Raw genomic sequence first — 17,129 nt, forward strand, 5'->3', positions numbered from 1 at the left:
TGGAGTCCTCCGCCCATTGAAGAATGCGTTGGACCTCCAACATTGCCAGGCGGCTGCGTGTCCCGCCTTGGTGATTGATGTAGGCAACCGCTGTCGCGTTGTCTGACTGGACTCGAATGTGCCTGCCCGCCAACAGGTGGTGAAAGGCTGGGAGAGCTAGAAGCACAGCTCTGGTTTCCAGCACATTGATTGAAAAGGCTGACTCGGACAGAGTCCAAGTGCCCTGAGCTCTGTGGTGGAGATGTACCGCTCCCCAGCCGGATAGGCTGGCATCCGTGGTGAGAATCACCCAGGACAGAGCCAGGAAGGAGCGCCCTTGGGACAGGGAGAGGGGTCGAAGCCACCACTGAAGAGAGGTCCTGGTCCGTGGCGACAGAGCCACTAACCTCTGTAAGGAGGAAGGCCGCTTGTCCCAACAGCGGAGAATGTCCAGCTGCAGAGGACGCAGATGGAACTGGGCAAAGGGAACCGCCTCCATGGAAGCCACCATTTGACCCAGCACCTGCATCAGGCGCCTGAGGGAATAACGGCGGGGCCTCAGGAGAGAGCGCACCGCTAGCCGGAGAGACTGCTGTTTAATTAAGGGCAACTTCACAAGTGCCGGCAAAGTCTCGAACTGCATCCCTAGGTAAGTGAGACTCTGGGTCGGAGTCAGAGCGGATTTGGGAAGATTGACAATCCACCCGAATTGGGCTAGGGTGGCGAGAGTGAGCGAAACACTCCGCTGACAGTCTGCGCTGGATGGACCCTTGACCAGAAGGTCGTCCAGGTAAGGAAGCACTGCTAACCCCTGGAGGTGCAGGACCGCAATCACTGCCGCCATGACCTTTGTGAATACCCGAGGGGCCGTGGCTAACCCGAAGGGGAGAGCCACGAATTGGAAATGATCCTCTCCTATCGCAAAACGTCACCAACGCTGATGTGACAGTGCGATTGGCACATGTAGATAGGCATCTCTGATGTCGATGGACGCCAGGAACTCCCCTTGGGCCATAGAGGCAATGACTGATCGCAGAGACTCCATGCGAAAATGCCGCACCCGGACATGCTTGTTGAGAAGCTTGAGATCCAGGATGGGCCGGAAGGTACCGTCCTTTTTTGGAACTAGGAAGAGGTTTGAGTAAAAACCTCTGAACCGTTCCTGAGCAGGAACTGGTACAATTACTCCGTTTGCCTGCAAAGACGCCACGGCCTGCGAGAAGGCGACGGCCTTGGAGCAGGGGGGAGTTGAGAGAAAAAAATCTGTTTGGAGGGCTGGAAGAGAATTCTATCCTGTAGCCGTGAGATATGATGACTCTCACCCACTGATCGGAGACCTGCTTTAACCAAGCGGCGCCAAAGTGGGAGAGCCTGCCACCTACTAAGGACGTGGCTGGAGCGGGCCGAGAGTCATGAGGAAGCTGCCTTAGTGGCAGAACCTCCTGCGGTCTTCTGCGGACGCGCTTTTGGGCGCCAGTTGGATTTCTGATCCTTGGCTGAGTTAGCGGACGAGGCGGAAGGCTTAGAGGATGACCAGTTGGAGGAACGAAAGGAACGAAAGGAACGAAACCTCGATTAATTCCAACCCTGGGCGGGTTTCCTGGTCTTAGTTTGTGGCATGGAAGTACTCTTCCCGCCAGTAGCTTCTTTAATGATTTCATCCAGCTGTTCACCAAACAGCCGTGAACCAGCAAAAGGGAGCCCAGCAAGAAACTTCTTGGACGAAGCATCTGCCTTCCACTCTCGAAGCCACAAAATCCTGCGGATAACAAGAGAATTAGCTGAAGCCACCGCAGTGCGGTGAGCAGCCTCTAGCATGGCAGACATGGCATAAGATGAAAAAGCTGAAGCCTGAGCAGTTAAGGTAACCATCTCAGGCATAGATTCCTTGGTGAGGGAATGCATCTCCTCTAGAGAAGCAGAGATGGCTTTGAGAGCCCACACTGCTGCAAAAGTCGGGGAAAACGCAGCCCCCGCAGCTTCGTACACAGATTTGGCCAGAAGGTCAATCTGACGGTCAGTGGAATCCTTAAGTGAGGTGCCGTCAGCCATCGACACAACGGTCCGGGCTGATAGCCTAGACACCGAAGGGTCTACCTTTGGGGAGTGAGACCACTCCTTGACCACCTCAGGTGGAAATGGAAACCGATCATCAGAACCACGCTTTGGAAAGCGTTTGTCAGGGCAGGCCCTGGGTTTGGTCACAGCGGTCTGAAAACTAGAGTGGTTAAAGAACACACTCAGTCTTCACTCTCTTAGGCGAGGTAAACTGATGTTTTTCTGCCAAAGAGAGTTGCTCCTCTGATACTGGCGGATTGAGATCCAGCACAGAATTAATAGAAGCAATCAAATCACTAAGATCTGAGTCACCCTCAGAGAAATCGATGGGATACATAGCCTCCGAGCCCCCAGTGAGAGCATCCTCTTCATCTTGAGAGTCAGCTCTTGAGACAGAGCCGTGGGATGGGGAGGGGGAGGAAACCCTGCGCCTTCTCTTAGAAGGACGGGGTCTGGGATCAGATGATGAATCCTCCGTGAGCTCTGATGGACGGAGGTCAGAGGATAGGAGTCCTCTGTCAAGAGTATTAGACGCACCCTGAGAGGGGGGCTGATGCATATTCATCAAAGTCCTGGACAAAAGTCCCATGGACTTAGCAAATGACTGGGATATGGACCTAGAAAAGGACTCTACCCAGGCCGGGGGTTCAATCACAGGTGCAGCAGCAGCCTGAGAGACCACTGGGGGTGAGACTCCAGGCTGTGGCACCGCCAAGTTAGAGCAACCATCACAGTGTGGATAAATGCTCGGCTCGGGCAGCAGGAGCTTACATGCAGTGCATGCAGAATAAAGCTTTGGAGCCTTGCTCCTTGTGTGAGACATGCTGCTGGAGTGGGGGCTTTGCAGAGAATGAACCCCAGGGAGAATATACAGAGGTCCACAACCGGAGACCGGCTGTGGCTTACCAGACCGCTGAGCGCGGTGTTGTGTGCCCTCCAGATTTCGAAGCCCGGTCACCCAGAGCGCAGCACCTCAGCAGAGATGCAGAATGTCCCAGAGCAGAGTGAACTCTGCCTGAGAAATGGAGGGGGCGGGACTAGGGGCGTTCCTATAAAAGAGCGGGAACTGGAGGGCTATATAGAGACCTGCCGGGAAGGAGGGACGCCCCAGCAGTGGGGAGTGTCCCTCCCCTGTGTAGAACGGCCGCCGGGAGGAGCCGAACCTGTCCCTCTGCATGAGTGACATGCGAGGGCAGGAAAACGAAACTAGGCCTCCGGTGAAGCCGGGGCCTAAATTTAAGCGGCGAGGCCGACAAGCAGGCACCATCGGCGCGGTTCTCAGGCAAAAGCTGGAGAACCCACCGGAAAAGTTAAAAACAATCACATACAGCATACTCTCCCCTTACAATAAAGAACCGGGACCCCCAATATAAACGTCTCAGGTACTTAGCTGCTGAGACGCAGGGCCATGTCCCTGGGGATGAGTGCTCCGGTCCAACAGAATCCTCAAGGGGCTGTGGATGGAGACCGGACTCCTGCCAGGCATGGAGACCGTGCTGGCTCCCACTTCAAGCCAGAGCCCAGAAGGGATGGTGAAGGAGCGCGGCACGTAAGGCTTCAGCCTTGTAAATCTATGGGGAGATAAGGTATGCACACCAGTGACTATGGAAGGGGAATACATGGAATAGCAGAAACTGCTGTGTGAATACTGACATGAAAAATTCAATAGCTATTTGTAAGAATGAAATGTGAAAAATGGAACCTGCATTACTGCCATGAATATATGAATAAAGAGAAATTTAGCTACTGAATTGATCAATGCAGAAGAGCCCCAACACTACGCCAAAGTATTTCTCTACGTTGGGGTCCCTAGCTTGTGTGTCCTCTCATGCAGTTAAAAAACTTACCGTGTATGGGACGCTGAGACCCAGGCTATATATGCGTATAATGTGGATTGGCAATAGGTGTGTATGGGGAGGGTTCACAAACGAAAAACTACTAACATTAAGGAATAACGTTTGGAACTCCATTCTATGTCTGAACTGGGTGCAAAAAACCTAAAAAACATCACTATGGGGAGATAAGGTATGCACACCAGTGACTATGGAAGGGGAATACATGGAATAGCAGAAACTGCTGTGTGAATACTGACATGAAAAATTCAATAGCTATTTGTAAGAATGAAATGTGAAAAATGGAACCTGCATTACTGCCATGAATATATGAATAAAGAGAAATTTAGCTACTGAATTGATCAATGCAGAAGAGCCCCAACACTACGCCAAAGTATTTCTCTACGTTGGGGTCCCTAGCTTGTGTGTCCTCTCATGCAGTTAAAAAACTTACCGTGTATGGGACGCTGAGACCCAGGCTATATATGCGTATAATGTGGATTGGCAATAGGTGTGTATGGGGAGGGTTCACAAACGAAAAACTACTAACATCAATCAATCTAATCAATTCAGTAGCTAAATTTCTCTTTATTCATATATTCATGGCAGTAATGCAGGTTCCATTTTTCACATTTCATTCTTACAAATAGCTATTGAATTTTTCATGTCAGTATTCACACAGCAGTTTCTGCTATTCCATGTATTCCCCTTCCATAGTCACTGGTGTGCATACCTTATCTCCCCATAGTGATGTTTTTTAGGTTTTTTGCACCCAGTTCAGACATAGAATGGAGTTCCAAACGTTATTCCTTAATGTCAGCCTTGTAAATCAACCTTAACAACACCGCCGACACAGTGGGGTGAGAAGGGACATGCCGGGAGTCCAGACATGGACCCGCTTTTCTTCAAACTCTTTCCAAAAGTCAAACAATCAGATGAGAATGCATGTGTGGATGTATGACCTCCTGAACACAAAGCGATAAACTGGCTAGGACTGGCTACCAGGGGGTGTATAAGCTCAGAGGGAGGAGCTACACTTTTAAGTGTAGTACTTTGTGTCCTCCGGAGGCAGAAGCTAAACACCCATGGTCTGGGTCTCCCAAAGGAACGATAAAGAAAGAAGGGTTGACTAGTACTTGATCCAAAACTGTTCCTTTCCATTGAGTTATTGGACCACTGCCCTCTTTCCAGCCATGTTGTATCCTGCAACCTACAATATTTCTTCTTGGTTGAGAAATTGGTTTACTTGGTCCCATATTGCTTCGATGTTTCTTGTCCGAGGTCCTTTTTTTCAACAGATTTGCAGAAATGCCTGCATGTGCTGCATCAGCTCTTGATCGCTGAGCTGTGGTCTTTCTAAATGGAGTCTTCATTCAGCTGTGTATGTGGGTAGTGCCAGTCTTCTGGGAACAAGAGGCCTACAGCAGTCACTCAAGCAGGTCTTCATTTTTAAAATTGAAATGCCGGTCCACAGCCTGTGTGTTTCATGGATCATAAATCCCTGCTCTTTTAATGCTCTATGGGGAGGGGGGAAACTGATACTACTGTATTGCTGTCTGCCTGAAACCCATTTTGAAGTCTTGACATTCAAAATCCTATCAAAGTTATGTCTTCTGGGTAGTACCAGGCTTCTGGGAGGAACAGGCCTACACCTGCCACTCAGGCATGTCTTCATTTTTAAAATTAAAATGCCGGGCCACAGCCTGTGTGTTGTATGGACCTTACCTCCCAGGTCTGTTAATTCCCTATGTGGAGGTGGCGGGTGGAAACAGATAGAAAACAAGCAGGTGGGCAGATGCACTTGAACGATAGGCCATGCGATGATACACTAGTCACCTGTACTTTGTTTGAACAGTCATTCTGTGCTGCCAAAGTCACTTTAAAGGGATTACTTGGACAACTCCTACTCATCCCCATGTGTAATCCCAACAAAATAACATGTATACTGGCACCATTCCAGCAATTTTGGCACTGTCTCTCCCAGGGCTCGCATGATGCTATGCCAAACTATCCATGTGTCTGATTAGGTCTGTAGGACAGCGAGCAATGAAAGAAGGGAATTTTGTTACTTACCGTAAATTCCTTTTCTTCTAGCTCTTATTGGGAGACCCAGACGATTGGGGTATAGCTACTGCCTCCGGAGGCCACACAAAGCACTACACTAAAAAGTGCAAGGCCCCTCCCCTTCTGGCTATACCCCCCCGTGGTATCACGGGTTCTCCAGTTTTAGTGCCAAAGCAAGAAGGAGGAAAGCCAATAACTGGTTTAAACAAATTAACTCCGAGTAACATCGGAGAACTGAAAAACCGTTCAACATGAACAACATGTGTACCCGCAAACAACAAAAACATCCCGAAGGACAACAGGGCGGGTGCTGGGTCTCCCAATAAGAGCTAGAAGAAAAGGAATTTACGGTAAGTAACAAAATTCCCTTCTTCTTCAGCGCTCTATTGGGAGACCCAGACGATTGGGACGTCCAAAAGCTGTCCCTGGGTGGGTAAAGAAATACCTCATGTTAGGGCTGCAAAACAGCCCTCCCCTACGGGGGTGTCACTGCCGCCTGCAGGACTCTTCTACCTAAGCTGGCATCCGCCGAAGCATAGGTATGCACCTGATAATGCTTGGTGAAAGTGTGCAGACTGGACCAGGTAGCTGCCTGGTACACTTGTTGAGCCGAAGCCTGGTGTCGTAATGCCCAGGACGCACCCACGGCTCTGGTTGAGTGGGCTTTTAGCCCTGAAGGAACCGGAAGCCCCGCAGAACGGTAGGCCTCTAGAATTGGTTCTTTGATCCATCGAGCCAGGGTGGCTTTAGAAGCCTGCAACCCCTTGCGCGGACCAGCGACAAGGACAAAAAGTGCATCGGAACGGCGCATGGGCGCCGTGCGGGAAATGTAGAGTCTGAGTGCTCTCACCAGATCTAACAAACGTAAGTCCTTTTCATACCGGTGAACCGGATGAGGACAAAAGGAAGGCAAGGATATATCCTGATTAAGATGAAATGAGGATACGACCTTAGGGAGAAACTCCGGAATGGGGCGCAGCACTACCTTGTCCTGGTGGAACACCAGGAAGGGAGCCTTGGATGACAGAGCTGCCAGCTCAGACACTCGCCGAAGCGATGTGATCGCCACGAGAAACGCCACCTTCTGTGACAGGCGAGAAAGGAAACTTCCTTCAGAGGCTCGAAAGGCGGCTTCTGGAGAGCAACTAATACCCTGTTGAGATCCCATGGATCTAACGGCCGCTTGTACGGGGGTACGATATGACAGACCCCCTGTAGGGACGTGCGCACCTTAGAAAGACGTGCTAGACGCTTCTGAAAAAACACGGATAGTGCCGAGACTTCCCCCTTAAGGAAGCCGAGCGACAAGCCCTTTTCTAACCCCGATTGCAGGAAGGAAAGAAAAGTAGGCAATGCAAATGGCCAGGGAGACACTCCCTGAGCCGAGCACCAGGTTAAGAAAATCTTCCACGTTCTGTGGTAGATCTTAGCAGAGGTGGACTTCCTAGCCTGTTTCATGGTGGCAACGACCCCTTGGGATAATCCTGAAGACGCTAGGATCCAGGACTCAATGGCCACACAGTCAGGTTCAGGGCCGCAGAATTCCGATGGAAAAACGGCCCTTGGGACAGTAAGTCTGGCCAGCCTGGTAGTGACCACGGTCGGCCGACCGTGAGATGCCACAGATCCGGGTACCACGATCTCCTCGGCCAGTCTGGGGCGACGAGTATGACGCGGCTGCAATCGGATCTGATTTTTTGCGCAGTACTCTGGGCAAGAGTGCCAGAGGTGGAAACACATGTGAGCCGGAACTGCGACCAATCTTGCACTAAGGCGTCTGCCGCCAGAGCTCTGTGATCGCGCGATCGTGCCATAAATGCCGGGACCTTGTTGTTGTGCCGAGACGCCATTAGGTCGACGTCCGGCACCCCCCAGCGGCGACAGATTTCCTGAAACACGTCCGGGTGAAGGGACCATTCCCCTGCGTCCATACCCTGGCGACTGAGGAAGTCTGCTTCCCAGTTTTCTACGCCCGGGATGTGAACTGCGGATATGGTGGATGCTGTGTCCTCCACCCACATGAGGATTCGCCGGACTTCCTGGAAGGCTTGCCGACTGCGCGTCCCTCCTTGGTGGTTGATGTATGCCACCGCTGTGGAGTTGTCCGACTGGATTCGGATCTGCTCTCTTTCTAGCCACTGCTGGAAAGCTAGTAGGGTAAGATACCCTGCCCCGATTTCCAGAACATTGATCTGAAGGGTGGACTCCTGCTGAGTCCACGTCCCCTGAGCCCTGTGGCGGAGACAAACTGCTCCCCACCCTGACAGACTCGTATCTGTCGTGACCACTGCCCAGGATGGGGGTAGGAAGGATCTTCACTGTGACAATGAGGTGGGAATAAGCCACCATTGCAGAGAGTCCTTGGCCGTCTGGGAAAGGGAGACTTTCCTGTCCAGGGAGGTTGACTGCCCGTCCCATTGGCGGAGAATGTCCCCTTGCAGTTGGCGCAGATGAAACTGCGCAAAGGGAACTGCCTCCATGGCTGCTACCATCTTCCCTAGGAAGTGCATGAGGCGCCTTAAGGGGTGCGACTGGCCTTGAAGGAAAGACTGCACCTCTGTTTGCAGTGAACGCTGCTTGTTCAGCGGAAGCTTCACTATCGCTGATAGAGTGTGAACTCCATGCCGAGATACGTTAGTGATTGAGTCGGTGACCGATTTGACCTTGCCAAATTGATGATCCACCCGAAAGTCTGGAGAGTCTCCAGCGTAACATTCAGGCTGCGTTGTCATGCCTCGAGGGAGGGTGCTTTGACGAGTAGATCGTCCAAGTAAGGGATCACCGGGTGTCCCTGAGAGTGCAAGACTGCTACCACTGCTGCCATGACCTTGGTGAACACCCGTGGGGCTGTCGCCAGACCGAATGGCAGAGCTACGAACTGAAGATGGTCGTCTCCTATCACAAAACGTAGAAAACGTTGGTGCTCCGTAGCAATTGGCACGTGGAGATAGGCATCTTTGATGTCTGTTGAGGCAAGGAAGTCTCCTCGAGACATTGAGGTAATGACGGATCGGAGGGATTCCATCCGGAACCGCCTGGCGTTCGCATGCTTATTGAGCAGTTTTAGGTCCAGAACAGGACGGAAGGAGCCGTCCTTTTTTGGAGCCACAAAGAGATTGGAGTACAAACCCTCGCCCTCGTTCCTGAGGGGGGACAGGGATCACCACTCCTTCTGCTCTTAGAGCGTCCACCGCCTGCAGCAGGGCATCTGCTCGGTGGGGAGGTGGGGCCGTTCTGAAGAATGGAGTCGGAGGACGAGAACAGAACACTGTCCTGTGCACGTGAGCACAATGTCCGTCACCCACCGGTCTGTGACCTGTGGCAGCTAAATGTCGCCAAAGGCGGGGGAGTCTGCCATCAACCGCGGATGCGGAGAGAGAGAGAGAGCTGAGAGTCATGAGGAGACCGCCTTGGTAGCGGTTCCTCCGGCTGCCTTCCTTGGGCGTGATTGAGCCCGGCCGGAATCTGAGCCCGTCTGAGGTTTTGTAGCCCTTTTGCACGAGGACAATTGGGACCTGCCCGAGCTTGGGAAGGACCGAAACCTCGACTGTACTTTTAGGACAGCATTAATAGGGTAAGTCGCAGTGCAGACATTGCGGAGTTACGGACGCCTCTGCGGTACAGATGTACATGTGCTCAAGGCCAGCTGCGCAAGAACAGCTGAAAAGGTTAGGTTGCCTATACGGCTGTGAATGCCGGAGCAACCGACACGCCGATAGCCTCCTAGACAGATTTCAACCAGAGTCCATCTGTCTGTGAATGGCATCTTTAAGTGAAGCCCCATCTCCAGTGCAACTATGGCTCTAGACGCAAGCCTGGAGATTGGAGAATCCACCTTTGGACCCTGGGTCCAGCGCTTGACCACGTCAGGGGAAAAGGGATAACGTGTATCTTAAAAACGTTTGGAGAAGACGCTTATCTGGTAAGCGTGGTGTTTCTGGACTGCTTCTCTGAAGTCAGCGTGGCCAGAAAAATACTCAATATCCGTTTGAGATACTGAAAAGGGACTTCTCCTGCTGTGAAGCTGACTCCTCCACTGGGGGAGCTGAGGGAGAAAGATCCAACCTTCCATTGATGGACGCTATAGGATCATTCCGTATGGCGTTACCATCCGGTGTATCCGGATTGATAGCGATGTCAGGATCAAAGTCCTGGAGAGCTGCCTTATCATACAGAGAGTCCTCCTGGGACCCCCCCGTTCCAAATGAGGTTGGTCAGGAAGATTGCCCATGGCCTGTCTGGACTGCAAGTCTCTATCTTATGACAATATATCTGTCGAAACTGCAACTCCGTCCCTGTCCTTGGACAGGGATGACAGGTGGTTTCTTTGGCCACGACTAGTAGAGACCCCGGCAGACGAAGTGCTAGAGACCCCGGCAGACGAAGTGCTACAGGGGAGCATGCACACAATGGGACGGTGTCATGAACAGCATCCCATGTAGTAAAAACAGCACTGAAAATCTGTGTTGCTTTTTTGCCGCTGCCGACTAGCCATCTAGAAGTATATAGCCAAGATTGGTGACCGTACAGTGCAATGTATAGCATACAAGCATAAAGTACAAATGAACACTGCAGCACAAGCAATACAAGCAGCATAGAAGCCTGTGCCCTGGCACCTCTGCTCTTCTGCTGCTGTAGACTAGTCATCTAGGGGAATATAGCCCAGAAGAGTGACCATACAGTGCAATGTATAGCATACAAGCACAAGTACAAATGCACACTGCAGCCCATGCAATACAAGCAGCATAGAAAAAAACCTGTGCCCCAGCACCCTTGGTTTTCTGCTGCTGTAGTCTAGCCATTCCAGGAGAATATAGCTAAAACTAGCGACTGTACAGTGCAGTGTATAGCATACAAGCATAAACACAAATGAACACTTCAGTACGTGCAATACAAGCAGCCTAGAAAGCCTGTGCCTTAGCACACCTGCTTTCCTGCTGCTGATGTGTCGCTCTCCAAGCGGGCATATAGCGACCTATGCAGTTAAAATACACATGTACACACTGCAGTATATATTGGGGTCAGCACTATGTGTGCCGCTTACCGCCCGCCTATAAGCGGGTGTATGGTCGCCACCGTCCTGCCTGGTTGCCGAAAGTCCGAGCTCGGACTGCAGTAATGGCTGCCGGCGTCTTCCCCAGCTCGTGTGAGGAGGGGCGGGCCGTGGGCGTGCCCCCAAGTCAGAGCGGGAATCCGGCGTCCGACAGTGTGCAGTGAGAGGGCTGGAGCATGTAAATACGGCTCCAGCCCTCGGCGCTGCTGATTGCTCAGCGTCTGTCCCCTTCCCTGAGTGACAGGGAGGGGGCGGGAACGAAGCGGCACTAGGCCGCAGAAGCCGGGGACTGGATTTATAAGCGCCGCCGCCGTAAAAGCGCGGTCGGCGCCCAGTCCCCGGCGAACTACAAGTCCCAGCCGCGCCGCCGCTCCCGGAGCGTCCGGCGCGGTAGTTCCCAATACACAAAGTCACTCAGCAAAGCTGCAGTGACTGTAACCCTTTACTGTCCCCGGCGCACTAGCACACCCAGCAAGTCTGGAGTGTGCTGTGCCTGTGTGTACGGGGACACAGAGTACCTGTAATGGTGCAGGGCCATGTCCCTGAACGGTACTCCAGCTCCGTATCCAGCAGGTTCAAATGGGTCTGTGGATGGAGCCCGGCGTCAGAGCTTTGAGGCCGGCAGGATCCCACTTCCTCAGAGCCCCCCAGGGGGATGTGGAAGGAAAGCAGCATGTGGGCTCCAGCCTCCGTACCAGCAATAGGTACCTCAACCTTACAACACCATCAACGGGTGAGAAGGGAGCATGCTGGGGGCCCTATATGGGCCCTCTTTTCTTCCATCCGAAATAGTCAGCAGCTACTGCTGACTAAAATCTGTGGAGCTATGCATGGATGTCTGACCTCCTTCGCACAAAGCTTGAAAACTGGAGAACCCGTGATACCACGGGGGGGTATAGCCAGAAGGGGAGGGGCCTTGCACTTTTTAGTGTAGTGCTTTGTGTGGCCTCCGGAGGCAGTAGCTATACCCCAATCGTCTGGGTCTCCCAATAGAGCGCTGAAGAAAGGCTGATTGGACGTAGGAATTGTGTGATATAAACGTCACGTGAGTCCTGGGAAAGGGAGTGACAACCCCACTCAAATGTTACTGGCACTGGAGGTGAGTAAAGGTGTTATTTTGTTGGAGGGAAACCGTGATGGAGAAAGGTAAAGAGGCAGCCAAGATGTGGCCTGAGAACGTTAGCAAATTGTTTAGTAATAAAGAGCAGAGGTACAATTAGGCTTGGGGAATTTAAGTCCACTCAGTTAAGTCTCTGAAATCTTTCTTCAACGTTATGTCTGCATCTATAAGCTTGACATGTTCAGGATGTAGGGAGAATGAGGCGATCAAAAAAAAATGCTAGCAGCATCTGGACCCATGGAGAGGGCTTACTAGGTAGTTTAGTGAAGCTTGCAAATCATGCCCGAGACTGAGGTGCACATAAGGTCGGAGTATGTGGAGCCTTAGAAAAAAGACATTTTGCATTGTGGGACATCTACCAGTGAGCTTTTACTCCATACTTCAAGAAAATATTAAGTTAGGAAAAGTTTAACAAAAATGGAGACGGGCTCATAAGAGGATTCATGTGCCTTGGAAGTTTAGAGCAAGTGTTCTAACACTCATTTTGGGAGGTCGTTCATAGTTAAGTATGGTAAACATAGCAGGCAGCACGTGGCACTATGGGAACAGGGAACACAGGACGTATTGCATAGCTTCAGTGACAGTACACTTGCATCAAGCAGTAGACCTTAGACAACTTGTAATAAACTTAAGGTTTAGTTAGAAAGGGTCAAGTAAACCTTGGAAAGAGGTTTGAAAAAAATAGGATCTGAGATTATATATTATATATAGGCCCTGAGGTTTGTGCCAAATATTTGAGAGATTCTTAGATGTATTACACTACTTTTGTAGAGTAGAGTATCAGAGGTGTAGTCGGAGCAGCATAACTAGGTGGCAGCAGAGTATTGTAGAGCCAGGTAGGGTGTGATTCCAATAATATAGATCTGCATAGGCTGCAGAACTGACCTTGGCAGAGAGCAGCAGACTCCAACTGGAAGAAATCACTGATCTTCTGACAATCCCAGCATCTAGAGCGACAGGAACCTTCTGACAGGACACTCTGACAACTCCCACTGGAGTTAAGGCAGACTTGAGATGATTGTGGAAACTGCCCTTACCATAGGAGTTTGTTCCGATCTCTGTCATTAGCAGTTACAGAAAAAAGTCAGGCGATCATGCTCAGATCAGCAGGTGAACTTTCTGCAGGGTGGCTATTAACATGCTTCCAGCGTAACATCAGCAGATATCCCAGGTCCCAAAAAAGTGATGGTGATAATGAAAGAGGCCACAGCTTCCAGGTTTCTGGCCACATCATGCCTGCCAATCAATACTACAGCTCTACCATATCTCACAGGTCACACTTAAAGAAGAGTTCAGAGCTCTTCAAGAGTGGGCTCAATAGCCTCCCCATTATGTAGCAGGTGGCATATCAACTGTTTTGACATCTATTTAGTAGAATTTGGGCCATTTACTGGATTCTGGTCATGGCCACACTTAAGAAAAAAAAAGGTTTTTTTGTACTTTATTTTTTAGTCCCCTTACAGTACTTGAACCTGCGATCACTTATACGAAGATATACTGCTCAAAAAAATAAAGAGAACACTTAAACAACACAATGTAACCCCAAGTCAAATCACACTTGTGTGAAATCAACCTGTCCAGTTATGAAGCAACACTGACTGAATCAATTTTTCCAGTTGGGCAAACGGATCAAACAGGTAGAAATGATAAGCAATTCGCAAGACGACCCCTATAAAGGAGTGGTTCTGCAGGTAGTGACCACATACCTAATTTATGTTCTCATCCGTTTTGGCTATTTTGGTCATTTTTGAATTTTGTTATTGCTCTCAACCCTAGAAGTAGCATGAGGCGGTGTCTACAACGCACAGAAATTGTTCAAATAGTGCAGCTTATCCAGGGTGGCACATCAATTCAAGCTGTGGCAAGAAGGTTAGCTGTGTCTAACAGCAGTGTCCAGAGCATGGAACAGATACCAGGAGATAGGCCAGTACACCTGGAAGGGAGCGTTATGAGGGCCACAAACCAGTAGCAAGACTGCGTCTCCTCCTTTGTGTAAGGAGTAGCAGTACAAAAGCCCTGCATAATGACCTCATGCGGGTGGTATGAGGGCCTAATGTCCACAAGCTTAGAGCCCAACAACGTGGAGAGAGATTGGCATTTGCAGAACACCAACATTGGCAGACTCAACATTGGTGCCCTGTGCACTTCATGAATGAGAGCAGGTTCCCTCTGACCACGTGACAGACATGACGGGATATGGAAATGCAGTGTAGAACCTTCTGTTGCCTGCAACATCCAACAGCATGACTAGTTTGGCAGTGGAATAGTAATGGTGTGGGGAGGCATTTCTTTGAAGGGCTTCACAGCCCTCTATGTTCTAGCCAGAGGTACCGGCTTGAGTTCCTCAGACCCATGGTGAGACCACTTGCAGGTGCAGTGGGCTTTGGGTTTCTTTTCCTTCTGATGCATGACCATGCTAGGCCTCATGTGGCTAAAGTGTGTCAGCAGTTCCTGCATGAGGAAGGCATTGATGCTATGGACTGGCCTTCCCATATATCAATCCAATTGAGCACATCTGGGACATCATGTCTTGCTCCATCCACCAAAGCCACGTGCTGTCTAGGAGTTGACTGATGCTTTAATCTAGGTCTGGGATGAGATCCCGCAGGAGTACATCCACTGCCTCATTTGGAGCATGCCCAGGCGTTCTAGGGAAGTCATAAAGGCACGGGGAGGCCACTACACACTACTGAGAGTCATTTCCTTGTCTTGAGGAATTTCCACTGAAGTTGGATCAGCCTGTCATTTGATTTTCCACTTTGATTTTGAGTATGATTGCAAATCCAAACTCCATGAGATATTAATTTTGAAATAATAATAATAATAATAATAATAATAATAATAATCTTTATTTCTATAGCGCCAACATATTTCGCAGCGCTTTACAATTCAGGAGGCTCATACATATACATAAACATATACAAACAAGTAACAATTATAGAAGATACAATATTTAAAAGGAAAAAATACAAATGTAAATCAATGTAAATAAAAGAACAATGTTTTATTGTTCTCAACACATACCAATTTGGAATGAATAAAGATTTGCAACTGGAATATTTCATTTCATTAAGCCTAAAATCTTAGTTTTTATTTACACGCATTGGGAGCATTGCACATGGTTTTCTAAATCAAAACATGCTGAGAAATAATTTTTAACTGCTTTAAAGAGAATATAAAAAATGGACATTGGGCTGTCCAAAAAATAGCAGTGTCTGCATTTGTCTTTACATTCGCAAAATCTGTCCTCTTTTTATTTTATTTATTTTTATTTAGGATTTAGAATTCCTGTGCATCACTAACCTAATATTTAGGTGTATTGTTAGGGTGAACTCTTAACCAGAGATCATTAGTTGCCTACTGCCTGGCCTAATTGGTATGGACCAAGTGCATGCGTAAAGAATTCACACCAGACACAGTCGGATGTGAAAACTCTTCTTGATCACAGTAAAGATGGCACCGAACAGAGTGAGAAGCATACGTCCTCTTGATATATGCTAGGGGCGTACACAAGTTCAGATATGCCTATTTAGTGGGACAGTTCATGGGCTAGCCAATGGGGAGATCAGTGTTGCTGTTGATGGGCGGATCTGACTTCAGTGGAGGAATCCATGGTGTCATCTGATCTTTGGGTTGGTCTTCTAGCTTGACCAGGGATCTTCCCTTATATGGTGGTCTTGGGAAATGAAGGGAGGGAGCACAAAGGACATGGACCCGTGAAAGCACCCGTAGAGGTGCGAAACGGTACCACAGAGTGCTGCCGATCTTTTTTTCTTGGATGGTCAGTTAATTTTTTTTATCTCTACTAGCTACTACGGTACAAAGATATAATTTTACCTATACCAATACTCACAGGTAACTTGAGACTGTATTTCGTCATCCTGGAGCTGATCATTGGCTGAGCCTTTGCCATTTCTGGCTATTCTTCCATCAATTTGAATGGTAGTCTTCCGTTTTCTCCCACATCTCTGTTTTTAGTTTCCATTTTAAAGCATTGGAGATTATTTTAGCTGAACAGCCGATCATTGTCTGCACTTAATAAGTTTTACCCTCTCCAATCAAATTTTAAACAAATGTATGCTGTTCTTCTGAACAATGTCTTTAATAACCCATATTTCTCAGGCTTTCAAGGAGAAATGCATGTACAACATGTACTGGCTTCACCTTTAAATTCACACCTGTTTCTTCACAGAATGATTGACCTCACTAATGCAACGTCACACTGCTAATATTTTGAACACACCCTATTTCAATTAATTTTTCAAATACACAGACTCAAAAACCTGCAGATCATGAATGCCAAGTCTGGGGATTTTCTAAGAATCTACTGCACCAACTGGTAAATTGTTTGCCATGTGGTAACAGTCACTGTTTTTGGTATAAATCATCTGGTTAGTCGTATTGGACGGCTATTATTTTGAACACTAGTGTGTGTATTATTATGGCGCCAATTATTCCATGGTGCTTTACATATGAAAGGGGCATACATAAAAACAGACTGGTACAGGAGGAGAGAGGATCCTGTCTGCTAGGACTTACGGTCTACAAGGGATTTGTGAGGATTCAGTAAGTGAGGGTAGAGCTGGTCATACAGCGGTGGTATTGTGAGGCTTACTGCAGGTTGTAGGCTTGTCAGAAGAGGTAGGTCTTCAGGTGGTGAGAGTCTGATATGTTGTGGTAGAGAATTCCAAAGTATGGGGGAGACAGGGAAGAAATATTGTAGGATTGTGGTAAGAAAAAATAATTTGGGAGTAGAGAATATCTTGTGAGGATCAGAGATCGCATGCAGGTAAGTACCTGGAAACCAGGTCACAGATGGCTTTGTATTTCATGGCTATTGCTAATATAGAGATCTATGTATATGAATAAATTGACAGTCTCCTATGAAGCCAGGCCTTAAGCTGGGGAGTGTGGGTAGTGTGGAATTTAAAATGGCACAGTCCGTAAACCCCATACTGCCGAAGCATGTTTTAATCTTTCCAACCAGAGCAAATTTTGCAACACTGACCAGTGCTACTTTATA

At 49.0% G+C, this 17,129-nt stretch overlaps 1 protein-coding gene across 1 annotated transcript in view; it reads right to left on the reverse strand.

Moving 5' to 3' along the window:
* Nucleotides 1-14,998: 14,998 nt before the first annotated feature.
* The window catches only part of WDR36 (WD repeat domain 36), a 150,817-nt gene continuing 148,686 nt past the window's right edge, over nt 14,999-17,129 (reverse strand). The window contains exon 23 of the mRNA XM_075325018.1: nt 14,999-17,129. This exon is cut by the window's right edge and continues 1,747 nt beyond it. The gene's annotated coding sequence lies outside the window, so the exon portion shown is untranslated.

Source organism: Anomaloglossus baeobatrachus, chromosome 1 (genome assembly GCF_048569485.1).
Source record: "Anomaloglossus baeobatrachus isolate aAnoBae1 chromosome 1, aAnoBae1.hap1, whole genome shotgun sequence".
NCBI classification, from domain to species: Eukaryota; Metazoa; Chordata; class Amphibia; order Anura; family Aromobatidae; genus Anomaloglossus; species Anomaloglossus baeobatrachus.